Here is a 12,091-nt window from a genome sequence, read left to right as displayed (position 1 = left end):
TGCATTGCTAATCCAGATACAAGGAAAACATTATTAGAGGTAAATAGTTCATTTCTCAGTTGTTGCCAAGTCTTCACTAAATTATTGTTAGATATGATGCATTAATACAGATTTGATGCTGCTGGGTTTTGACTGAGAAGCAGATCTGTAATTAAAATTATACTTAACTGTTAATTAACTGTATGCTATATATGTTGATAAATCCGCCACACAGGGGAAAAAAAAAATTAATTGCTAATTTTCTTTTTTTTATTTTATTTTATTTTTTTTGGTGAGGCAAGTGGCTTATTTTGGGCTTGTTTTTCCAGACCAGGACGCTTGTTTCTCTTGTGAGATCTGGCATCACTGCAACTGATATTTCACCCAACCATTAGCGCAGAGTACTGTCATTTTAAAAAGAATGTTATTAACTGTTCTTTTACAGTTCTTTTATTTCATTCTAACCGGTAACCATTTTTCTATCAGGAAGACTCGTAGACTCGAGTGAAATTCAAGATGACATTTATTTGATGAATATAAAACAGAAATGTAATGTCTCTCTTTGGCGTAAGCCCCATCTGGCGGTCCGAAGAAGTTGTACTCGGAACCGTCATATCCTGCCGGAGATAGGAGGCAGGGGCGAGGAGCCTACCCCTGTGCAGGACAGGACTCAACTGGTAGTGGTGGGGTGGTGGAGGTTGCCGTGTTAGCACACTGAAACAGCAATGTGATAGATTGTGAGCAGGCTTATAAGGCATTGGCTTACATGTGATTGGCTAGGAGTTACCTAGCTAATGGGGCGATGATGTACAGCTGCTAGTCTTCCCGTTAGAACTACGCTGTGCTTACATGGACAGGAGGCTGTGGAACTTCTGAACCGGAATGAAAAAATAGCGTTTTTGCTCAGAACAAACCTTAATGAAGATCATTTCGTTTTAGGTCCCTGCTTTTGAAAGACTTGTAATCCTTAAAGAGTGCTGCTCTCTGACGATGCTTCTTCTGTTCAAGTTATACCATACAATTTCTGATAAATTCCAAGGCAATTGGACAAATGAGTTGCCTTTCATTTTCAATCTTCAGTTTCTAATAATAAAAAAGAAAAACAATCTTTTTTTGTGGGAGGAGTGTTATACTGCAAAATTCTCATTATCCGACATGCCTCTTAAGTGTGCTATGATAGCTATGTTTATTAAGCATGGCATGGGGTTCATTAAGCATGGCAAGCATAGCAACTCTGTCACCAGTGAAGCACAATGTTTTTACAATGAAAACCACTCTTGCAAAAAGCATAAAGTTCACAATTTTTTGTGTCAACACTCAGCAATTAGGCACAAATATCTTAAGTTTGGACTGAGTAGTCAACAACATCAACCTCCACATCTCAGGCATTTAATTTTGGTCAGTTTTTAGCTAAGCAAATGTCTTCTTATTTCATACTTTAACATTGTTTTCACAACCATAGCTTCACATAGGCCAGCTTTGAAAGATCTCCTCCTGAACCGCTCATGTCAAAACATCTCTACATTTAGTAGCTTTTAGGTGCGCTAGTATTTCAGGGACATACAATAGCCTTTTTAATAGATCTGTGACTCATTAGAACTTATTCATAACAATATGTCTGACATTTCAGTATTCACAAGTGACACCTCAAATTGTTTAAGCCACTGACAATCAATTTGGAACCCTTGCATGTTAATAACAACTGTTGAAAAACCATTAGCTTCAAAGCAAATGAATAAGATTTCAAACACTGAAACTGTAAACCTATGTTTACAGTTCAGTGTTTATTAAAAATAATCACTGTTTTCAAATAGATTCCAGAAAATTCCTCCTGTCTTGCATTAGTTTTACAAACAAATAGTCCCACCCAAATGCACGCCACTGGTTGAGACAATGTTGCTGGACTGTTTTGATAGACTAAAATTGTAAAGTTTACACTTTTAGTTGAAATGTCTAAACATTCACTATTTTTGAAATTCCATTTTGTGCAGAAATGACGCACTTTAGCATTTATTCGTCCATTATTCATCTCTTGTGCCGTCTTTTTTTCTTCATAAGACTATTGCGGACAATAATTGCAAGTAGTAATCCAATCATTTTATTGGATTAATAATTTACAGCTCTACCACTGGTTATTTTCTCACATCTCATTTTACGATTAAGTTGTTTGCTCATCTTTACTTTTATCTTTCACCTTCTAATTATTATATTCCAATTATTGCTGTTATTTGTTATTCATTCAATTAGCCTTACATAAAACATGCATGATGTATGGCTTGGCTCTGGTGACAGTCTACAGGACTTCACAGGGGCTGCTGTGGTTTGTGAGTGTGAAAGGGGGGCTGCAGAAACAGTTTCAGTGGCATGTAGGGGTGGGAAAGTTGAAGTGGGGATTTCTCAGCACTGAGTCACCGTTCATGATCAATAGCGATGTTGACAGCAAATGCCGCAAACACACTGCGCAAAGTGAAGACAATGAGTAGACAGTTACCACTAAAGCCAAGTGAATTTAGTGACTTGCATCACTGGTCTGAACACAACATAATCTTGGATCACTGAATTCTTTAATAAACCAAAGTTGTAGGGGGCCTGGGTAGCTCAGCGAGTAAAAACACTGACCACCACCCCTGGAGTCGCGAGTTCAAATCCAGGGCATGCTGAGTGACTCCAGCCAGGTCTTCTAAGCAACCAAATTGGCCCAGTTGCTAAGGAGGGTAGAGTCACATGGGGTAACCTCCTCATGGTCGCTATAATGTGGTTCTTGCTCTCGGTGGGGTGTGGGATGAGTTGTGCATGGATGCCTTGGAGAGTGTGAAGCCTCCACACAAACTATGTCTCCACAGTAATGTGCTCAACAAGCCACATGATAAGATGCACGGATTGAAGGTCTCAGACACAGAGGCAACTGAGATTCATCCTCCACCACCCAGATTGAGCTGAGTCACTACGCCACCACAAGGACATAGAGTGCATTGGGAATTCCAAATTGGGGAGAAAAGAAAAACACATTTTTAAAAAAATAAATAAACCAAAGTTGTAGAGTCACGTGACATCATGTGAGGTTCGGACATGTGAATGGCAAGCTCTGCACACTTTGCTGGTTTTAATACATTTTATGTCATAAACTGGTGAGATTCGATACACCCTGATCCTTAACTGCTAATCCGCTAGCAACCAAGGGGGATTTAGAGCACGTCTGGATAAAGTTGGAATGCGCACATTTTTCTTTTTTCTGTTTGTTTGGTTCAGGGGGAAGTTTGGGGTTTGATTGTTGCACTAATGTTGGAATGTGGTCTTTGTGCGTCAAAAATAAAATGATAATCTATTTTTTCTATTCTAGAATATATATATATATATATATATATATATATATATATATATATATATATATATATATATATATATATCTAAGTCCCTCATTTCATCTGTTGCTGATTGCTCAATTGGAAACATTTTAATCTCAGATCATGCCCTGGTGAGTTTAGAGGTGTTGCCAAATATGGAGAAAAGGAAATCATATAGTTGGCGCTTTAATGTATCCCTTTTGCAAAATCTTGAATTCCAACAAATATTAAAGGCTGAAATCAATGTTTATATGGAGACCAACTGGTCCTCAGTGTCCTCTGTGGGCATGGCTTGGGAGACACTTAAAGCAGTTCTTAGGGGCCGGATCATACAGTATGCCTCATTCATCAAAAAATCCAAAGCACGAGAATTTGTGGAGTTGGAAGGGAATATTAAAAGTGCCAAAGCAGAGCTGAAGCACCAAATGTCATCTGATGGCCTCAGAGAATTTACCCAATTGAAATACAGATATAAAACTATTTTGTCGCGGAAGGTGGAGTTTTGGCTATTCAGGGCATAACAGTCATATTTTGAGTTGGGGGACAAAGCAGGAAAACCTCTGGCTAGATATATAAAACAGAGAGAGACTTTTTCCACCATTCCCTCAGTGAAATCTTCTGGTGGTGAAATATTTACCTCAGTCATTGATATTAATAATGCTTTTAAAGAATTCTATCTTGATCTCTATGGTTCCAAGTCTTTGTCTACTGATGAAGATATTAGAAACTTTGTGGAATCATTAGAACTCCCTAAACTGACGAATGAGCAAGAAAATTCTCTTGACTCTGAGATAAACTTGGAAGAGCTTGGCGAGGTAATTAAGGCCTTGCCTACAGGCAAGTTTCCGGGGCCAGATGGCTTTGCCGCTGAGTTTTTTAGATCTTGTGCTACAGAATTGGCTCCACTTTTGCTAGAAGTTTATATGGAACCATTAAAGAATGGAAAGCTTCCGCCAACCATGACGCAAGCCCAGATCAGTCTGATTATTAAAAAGGACAAAGATCCAAGCAAGTGTAAAAGTTACCATCCAATTTTGGCTAACCGATTAAGAAAAGTTATGACATCTCTTATACATATAGATCAGGTAGGGTTTATTTGGGGCTTCAGCTCTTCTGATAACATTAGGCGTTTCATCAATATCATGTGGTCAGTGGCAAATGATCAGACTCCAGTCGCTGCCATCTCACTTGACGCCAAAAAGGCATTTGATATGGTAGAATGGGATAATCTTTTTAAGATTTTGGAAATGTATGGGTTTGGGAATACATTTATTGGATGGAATAAGTTACTTTATAGACACCCGGTAGCGGTGGTACAAACAAATGGACTAATTTCAGATTATTTTACTCTGGATAGGGGCACCCGGCAGGGTTGCCCTCTTTCCCCATTATTGTTCTGTCTTGCCCTGGAACCATTAGCAGCCGTGACAAGATAGGAGGCAATGGCTGGAGGTGTGGTGCATAAGCTTTTGCTTTACGCAGATGATATTTTATTATTCGTCTCTGACCCTGCTAGATTTATGCCTTGCCTCCACAGAATTATTAATTCCTTTTCTAAGTTCTCGGGATACAGAGTTAATTGGTCTAAATCCGAAGCTTTGGCTCTGACAGTGTACTGCCCAGTAACGGCTTTTCAGCTGGGCAACTTTCAGTAGCCCAAACAGGGCATTAAGTATTTGGATATTTTATTCCCAGCAAATTTGTGTGATTTAATTAGAGTTAATTTTGACCCTTTAATAAAAAGGTTTTCGAGCGATGTGGGCAGGTGGGCTTCATTACATTTATCTATGATTGGGAAGGTTAATGTTATTCAAATTAATTGTATTCCAAAAACTACCTGCTACAGTCTCTCCCTATAAATATCCCCCTCTCTTATTTCAAGCAATTTGATAGCATTGCAAAGTCTTTCATTTGGAATGGTAAACATCCCAGATTACATTTCAGTAAACTGCATAGGTCGACTGACGTAGGTGGGCTAGGCCTACCCAAGATTTTGTTTTATTATGCGTTCAGTCTCAGACATTTGGCTCATTGGTCACTTCCACCTTAGAGAGCCCCTCCCTGGTTTTGTATTGAACAGGAAGTTCTTGCCCCTATTTCGCCATTACAAAGCTTTTCTATCTAACTAACCAGAGAATTTAAGTTACACCCGTTATCTCGCATCTGCACTCGGTATGGACAAAAGTGTCCAGAGTGTTTAATTCGGACATTTATTTAAATGTAATGGCTGTACCCAAAATTATGTATTAATAAGTCCCCTTTCTGCTGGTCAGAGTGGATTGTGAGGGAGGTTAATACACTCAGTGACCTATATGAGAGCGGAGTGTTGAGATCCTTTGAAAATTTGGTTCAACCAAATCAGTTTTTTATATATTTACAACTGTGCCTCCTGCTCTGTACTATTTCTGGGAGTAGCATACACCCCCCTAAAGCGGCAGACACACTGGGAGGGGTGATTACTGCTTTTGGAAAAGGTCATGAGGCATCAGTGTATTACTCCCTGCTAATTCAGAGTCTGGGGGATGGAGCTTTAACTTCTATCAAGAGATTATGGGAGAAAGATTTAAACTTGGTACTGGAGGAGGGAGTGTGCTCTCGAGATGCAAGGGTGTGCCTTATGCAATTCAAGACTTTACATTGATTCTATCTGAACCCCTCTAGATTGTATAGGCTTGGTCTTAAAGACACACCCACCTGCTGGCAATGCCAATCAGAGGATGGAGACATAACCCATGTCTTTTGGTGGTGTGTTAAGATCCAAGAATTTTGGTTGAAGGTTCAGAGTTTTGTGTGTGACATATTGGGCACTCGGGTTTCATTTTGCCCCAGACTGTATTTTGGGTGATGGGGCGGTCATCGATGTAGAGAATACACATAAAGAATTGTGTTCTAACCAGTGTCATGATCGCCAGACAAATAGTTTTAAGGGGATGGAGGTCGGCTGGAGCACCCTCATTTCAGGAGTGTTGCTCGGAGATGGGAGGGTGGCGGCTTTTGAAGAAGGGTCATCTAGAAGACTGGGGAAATTGAACTCGTTTGTGGGGAAATGGGGTGGATATCTGGAGTTTTTGGAGGGCTCTCGGGGAGGGGCAGTGGAGAGACAGGTGTAGTTGTCAATATGTGTGATTATTATTATTATTATTATTTTTTTTTTGTGTGTGTGTGTCTATAATCATGTATGACCACTGGGATGTTGTTGGGGGCCGGGGTTGGGGATTGGAGGGGGAGGGGTAATAGTGAGTGTTAATTGTTGATTCTGTATATATATGTTTTGTTTTCTGTGTTTAATATGTGAATCAATAAAAAATTGTTAATCAGAAAAAATATAAACCAAAGTTGTATTTAGAATTCTTGCTGTTTAAGACTGAATTTGTGTTCATCAAGTTCATATCCCTGTTGAAAAACATTGCTGGTCACCAACATATGTTGTGTTTTGAATGGTGGTCCCCAGTATGGTACTGTATGCTGGTTTCCCTGCTAGATTTCTTAGCTAGCTAAACACCAGCAAGCCTCCCTCGGTCAACCAGCTGACTAACCACTTTTGCTGGTAAACAACATGGCTATGCTGGTCCATAATCTTTACCAGCACCAGTCCAACACTTACCAGCATAAAACAGCCTCATGCTGGTCTAAGTTGGTCTTTCAGGAGGGATGTCTTCAGCATACAGTACATGTCAACTCTTTCTCTGAGTCCACCTGTTTCAATTTTTCATTTCTTCTTTGTCTTTCTGTAACCACCTGAAAGGCGAAAGGAGAGAAGTACAATGAAGAGTTAGGAAGTTAGAAGTATATTGTGTTTGTCTTTTGTAGCTGTACACCACATCCTCTAGCACAAATTAACTCAGTAGTGCAGGAGTACAAGATCTAGTTATGCTTTTTTCATCATGTCCGTTGAAATCCTTTTCAACTCAGATCTTTGACCTAAAATGTCTCTTTTTCTGTTGTAATGCATAGTCTTTATTTTCTTTGAATTTTAACAATCTGTGCGCCAAGTCATGCTACAGTAGCAAATGCTAACATGAATTCTGCTCATCTTGATTGCAAAATATATCAATTAGGCCAACTGTAAGAAGGATGACCACATCCACTAGCATACAAGCAAATTAGCCCAATATAGCAAGAGTAGTTATTTTTTTTCTTCATCATGTGTGTGGAAAATCTATTTAAACTCAGATCTTTGACCCAATGTGAACTCTTGTCTCTTGTTCTGTCATAAAAGTCTTTATTTCCTTCGAATTCTAACTAACTGTGCACTAACAAGTCATGCTAGCAGATGCTTACATGAATTCTGCTAATCTTGATAGCAAATGTCAGTTAGGCTAACTATAAGTAAGATGACCACGTCCACTAGCATACAAGCAAGTTAGCTCAATATAGCAAGAGTACACAGAAAACCCAATTACACAGATGATTGCATAAATTTGTTCCCTCAATTTAATGGCATCTCAAAAAATTTACTATTTAAGTTTACTTAACTTGCCGTTTTTATAGAAGAACTTAACTACGAACTGTGTGTTGTCATGCTAGTGGATGCTAAGGGTGCTTTTCAATCAGCTCCCTAGTTTGCTAGTCAGGGAACTGAAAAGGGAGTCGGCCATTTCTAGGGCTGTCTCAGTCACAAAATCATTTTAGTACACTGAAACATTCACTCCCTAAAAATTCCCAGAATGCATCGTGAAAACCAGAGAGCATCACTGCTCACATTATTCCCTTACCGGAAATGTCGTCATGTCTTCTGAAGTCTTTTAAGTTGTTATAAGATGAGCACAAGTGTAAAATTATGAAGTCAAAGCCTTATTTTCTCTTTAACTTTGTGCGACCCTGCGTCCTTCTGTGTGGACTGTGTGTCTTCGCTATACGCTCTGCATAATTTAATTTAATTTAATTTAAACTGACTGATCTCAGTTCAGGACATTCTGGGCTGTCAGTAAATGGTTAAACTTTTGATGCAAAGAGTCAAGTGACAAAACAAATGGCTCCGATCAAAGTGGAGTTTGTCTTTGGGAGAAACACCAACAAAACTACATCTGGTAAGAAACCTAATTTAGTTTTTACATTTTACATTAAGTCAAAACAGTTGAGTCTCTAGTTTCATCCGATGTGCCATTTAAAAAAATTCAAGTGATATATCATGAAACGGCACTCTGTTAAACATGCTGACCTCCGGCGTGGATAATGATTCTTACTCAGCTTAGAAATCCTATATTTACTATGCATTTTCACATTTAAAATAATTGGGTTCACCAAAAGTTGAAGAATACTGCTTTCAGAGACTTTATATTGAGTTAGGATGAAAATAAGGTGCATTTCAAACTGTTCTGAGACCAGCGCAGCACACTAGAGGTTAAGTCATTCACTAAATAGGGAGCAAGGGAGCATCCTATAGCTTTCCTGTGCAGCAAAGTGCATTCACTCCTAACATCCGATCAAATGTTCACTTCCAGGCTGCAGATGAAGTTTGGATAACTCAACATGTTTGGCAGACATGGGACAATGGTAATCAGTACTTAGATTCAGAATTTATAATGTCTAATTTTATTTTAACATGGTTGGCAGTGATTGGACAATGTTGGCTATTACTTGTATCAGAATTAATTATGCTAATTTCTGATTGATAAAATGCTTCAGCACTGGCTATCACTTGTTTGTTTGACAGAGCAAAGAGAGAACATTGAGATTTTGTTGCCAAAATAGAAAAAACTTTGTAACATAAAAGTCAAATCAAGTCAAATAACTTTTATTTGTAAAGTTTTTTATTTTTACATTTCCCTTTGTTCTCATGAACACATTGTTCCAAAGCAGCTTACCAGGAAATCTTTCTATAGCTTTGTATTATTTTAAATTTCACCACTGTCCCCATATGAGGACATGAATTTTTAGGAAAACTATCTGCTCAAAAAAATTTTTTTTTTAAATAAATAAATAAATAATAATAATAATAATAAATATTATATTATTAATTTTATATATATAAATATATATATATATATATATATATATATATATATATATATATATATATATATATATATATATATATATATATTTCTTTTTTTTTTTTTTTTTTTTTGCATGTTTATTAGGGGCTACTAGTTACAAATCAAAAAGGGAAATGAAAAATCCACACAGCAGTCATGCTCGGGTCTCAGGAGGTTAATGTCATACATCCATAATGACCAAGACAGGGAAACAATCTTTTAAATATTACAGTTGTTAGAAGAAGGTTAAAAAAGACTCCTTTATATTTGTATTTCTTTATTTATGTCATGTATCTTTCATAATATCATTGTATGTTTGAATATCTACAACGAGAATGCACAACAGTGACTTTTATACAGCGGTGTTGTTGATCAATGCAGTGTTTTAATACAGGAGTTCGTTATCATAACTTGTCATAAGTCTCTCAATGTTCATTTGATTAACACCCTTGCCAGTGCCTGAATTCGTGTTCACGAAATACTATGACATAGGAAGCTTGGGAGCTGATTGAGACACACCAGTAGATGAATTCTGCTAATTGCTGATAACAAAACATGATGTTTAGACTTATGTAAGATGACCACATCCACTAGTATACACACAAATTAGCTCAATATAGCAAGAGCACAAGATCTAGTTACTTTTTTTTCATCATGTCCATTCAAATCTAAAGTATTTCCACTCCAAAGTGAATTTTCCTTTCATAATAGTCATTAATTTCTTAGTATTCTAACAAACTGTTTGCTGTCCTGCTAGCCGATGCTAAGATTAATTCTGCTAATCTTGCTAATAACAAAACATGTTGTAGGATGCCACTAGCATGCAGTGCAAATTAGCTCATTATTGCAAGAATACAATATCTAGTTACCTTTTATTTTTATCGTGTCCTTTGAAAATCTGTTTTTATAGATCTTTCACCGTAAGTTAACTAAAAAAAGAATAATTTCTTGGCATTCTTAGAAAGGGTAAGCTAACAAGACAAGCAAACTCTAAAATTTTGAGTTCTCTGTTAATCTTGATAATAATAATAAAAAAAGTTTTTGTTTAGGGCTAGTCTACTGTTATTTTTTTGTCATTAAACAATAATATACAAAGAGACACTGTCAAAGTTTATCAACAGACTGATCTAAAGTGGGCAACAACTTAAAATGGAGGTCTAAACACATTAGCCTACCTATGCTAACTCTAATAGAAAAATATATTATTATTTGCTACACCAGCGGCTTGAAGAAATATACACATTTAACTATATTAATAAGCATCTTTCCTGAATAGCAACAGATTCATCTGAAACTCTGTCATTAAGCACACATTTTTCTTTCAATATGAGTCACTCACACATGCACACACTTAGTGCAATGACATCATCATAGGTTGGTTAGCAGAAGTGTCAAATGAATGCATGCTTATGAATACGAACATTCCAGAGACACCATTAGACACCTTGTAGTAGTAATGATGATGATTCAAGATTTCCACAACAAATTCATCAATGCTATCATACAATACAGTACAGTGCACAGTATGGTCATTACATAAAAACAGAACATTGCTGGAAAGGATTTTAAAAACTTACAAACACAGAATTATATAAGTGCAGTTTCTTGGTATGTTATCAAAATCCTAAAAAGAAATACTATAGGGGGCCTGGGTAGCTCAGCGAGTATTGATGCTAGCCACCACCCCTGGAGTCACGAGTTTGAATCCAGGGTGTGCTGAGTGACTCCAGCCAGGTCTCCTAAGCAACCGTGGTCACGATTAAGTGGTTCTCACTCTCAATGGCACGTGGTAAGTTGTGCATGGATCGCGGAGAGTAGCATGAGCCTCCACATGCTGTGAGTCTCTGCGGTGTCATGCACAGCAAGCCACGTGATAAGATGCACAGATTGACAGAAGCAGAGGCAACTGAGACTTATCCTCTGCCACCCAAATTGAGGTAGGTAACCGCACCACCACGAGGACCCAATAAGTAGTGGGAATTGGGCATTCCAAAATTGGAGATAAAAGGGGATAAAAGAAAAATTAAATACTATATACTATATAAAGAAACAGTATGGAGCATGATCTGTGGATCTCTTACTACTGAATTTCTAAACAACTGCATATTACTAATCCATTGTTAGCGATCTCTATGTATCTTTGGTGTGGAAGTGAAACAGGACACTTGTTTGACACTTCTCTTTCTTCAATTTATTCATAGACTGTTAATTGTTAGCACTATCGTGGTGTGGTTTGAAATGTTGCAAACCCATCCAAAGGGTTCATAAGACTTCTGTACAAAATAAGCCAAGCTGATCGAACTCAAGCAGATCATCAACATCCTTGAACAAATAAATCACTTTCATTTTGTATTCTGATCAGAATTCCTATCTCTGATGTCTTTATTTTCTTTATTTCATTTGTGGTCACTGCATTTGAAAGAATTCCTATGGCATTGTGTGTGACACTTTATGAAATATCCTGAAATGTTGATATGTTTATGTGAAATGTTGTAATGACTGAGCAATTATGTATCAGTATCAATGTCAGTAATTAATGTGCACAAACAAAAGGTCATCTGGTTCCTAAAATACACCCACCTAAAAGGACAGAATGACAGCCTGAGTCAACATTCCTTTTTAATGTATGAAAAATAAATAAATAAATAAATAAAAATGGTGAAAGGCTCTAGTGTGTTTGATTGAGGTTGGAGATAAACTCACTATGTTTCACATAGTTTTATTTTAGAAAGCAGATGGTATGTAGAGAAAAATGTCATGAAAAGAAAATAATTGACATTTTCTTGTTTG

The sequence above is a fragment of the Myxocyprinus asiaticus genome, chromosome 50, assembly GCF_019703515.2.
Source record: "Myxocyprinus asiaticus isolate MX2 ecotype Aquarium Trade chromosome 50, UBuf_Myxa_2, whole genome shotgun sequence".
Classification (NCBI taxonomy): domain Eukaryota; kingdom Metazoa; phylum Chordata; class Actinopteri; order Cypriniformes; family Catostomidae; genus Myxocyprinus; species Myxocyprinus asiaticus.
The sequence above is the reverse complement of the archived record's forward strand: the minus strand, read 5'-3'. Positions refer to the sequence as shown.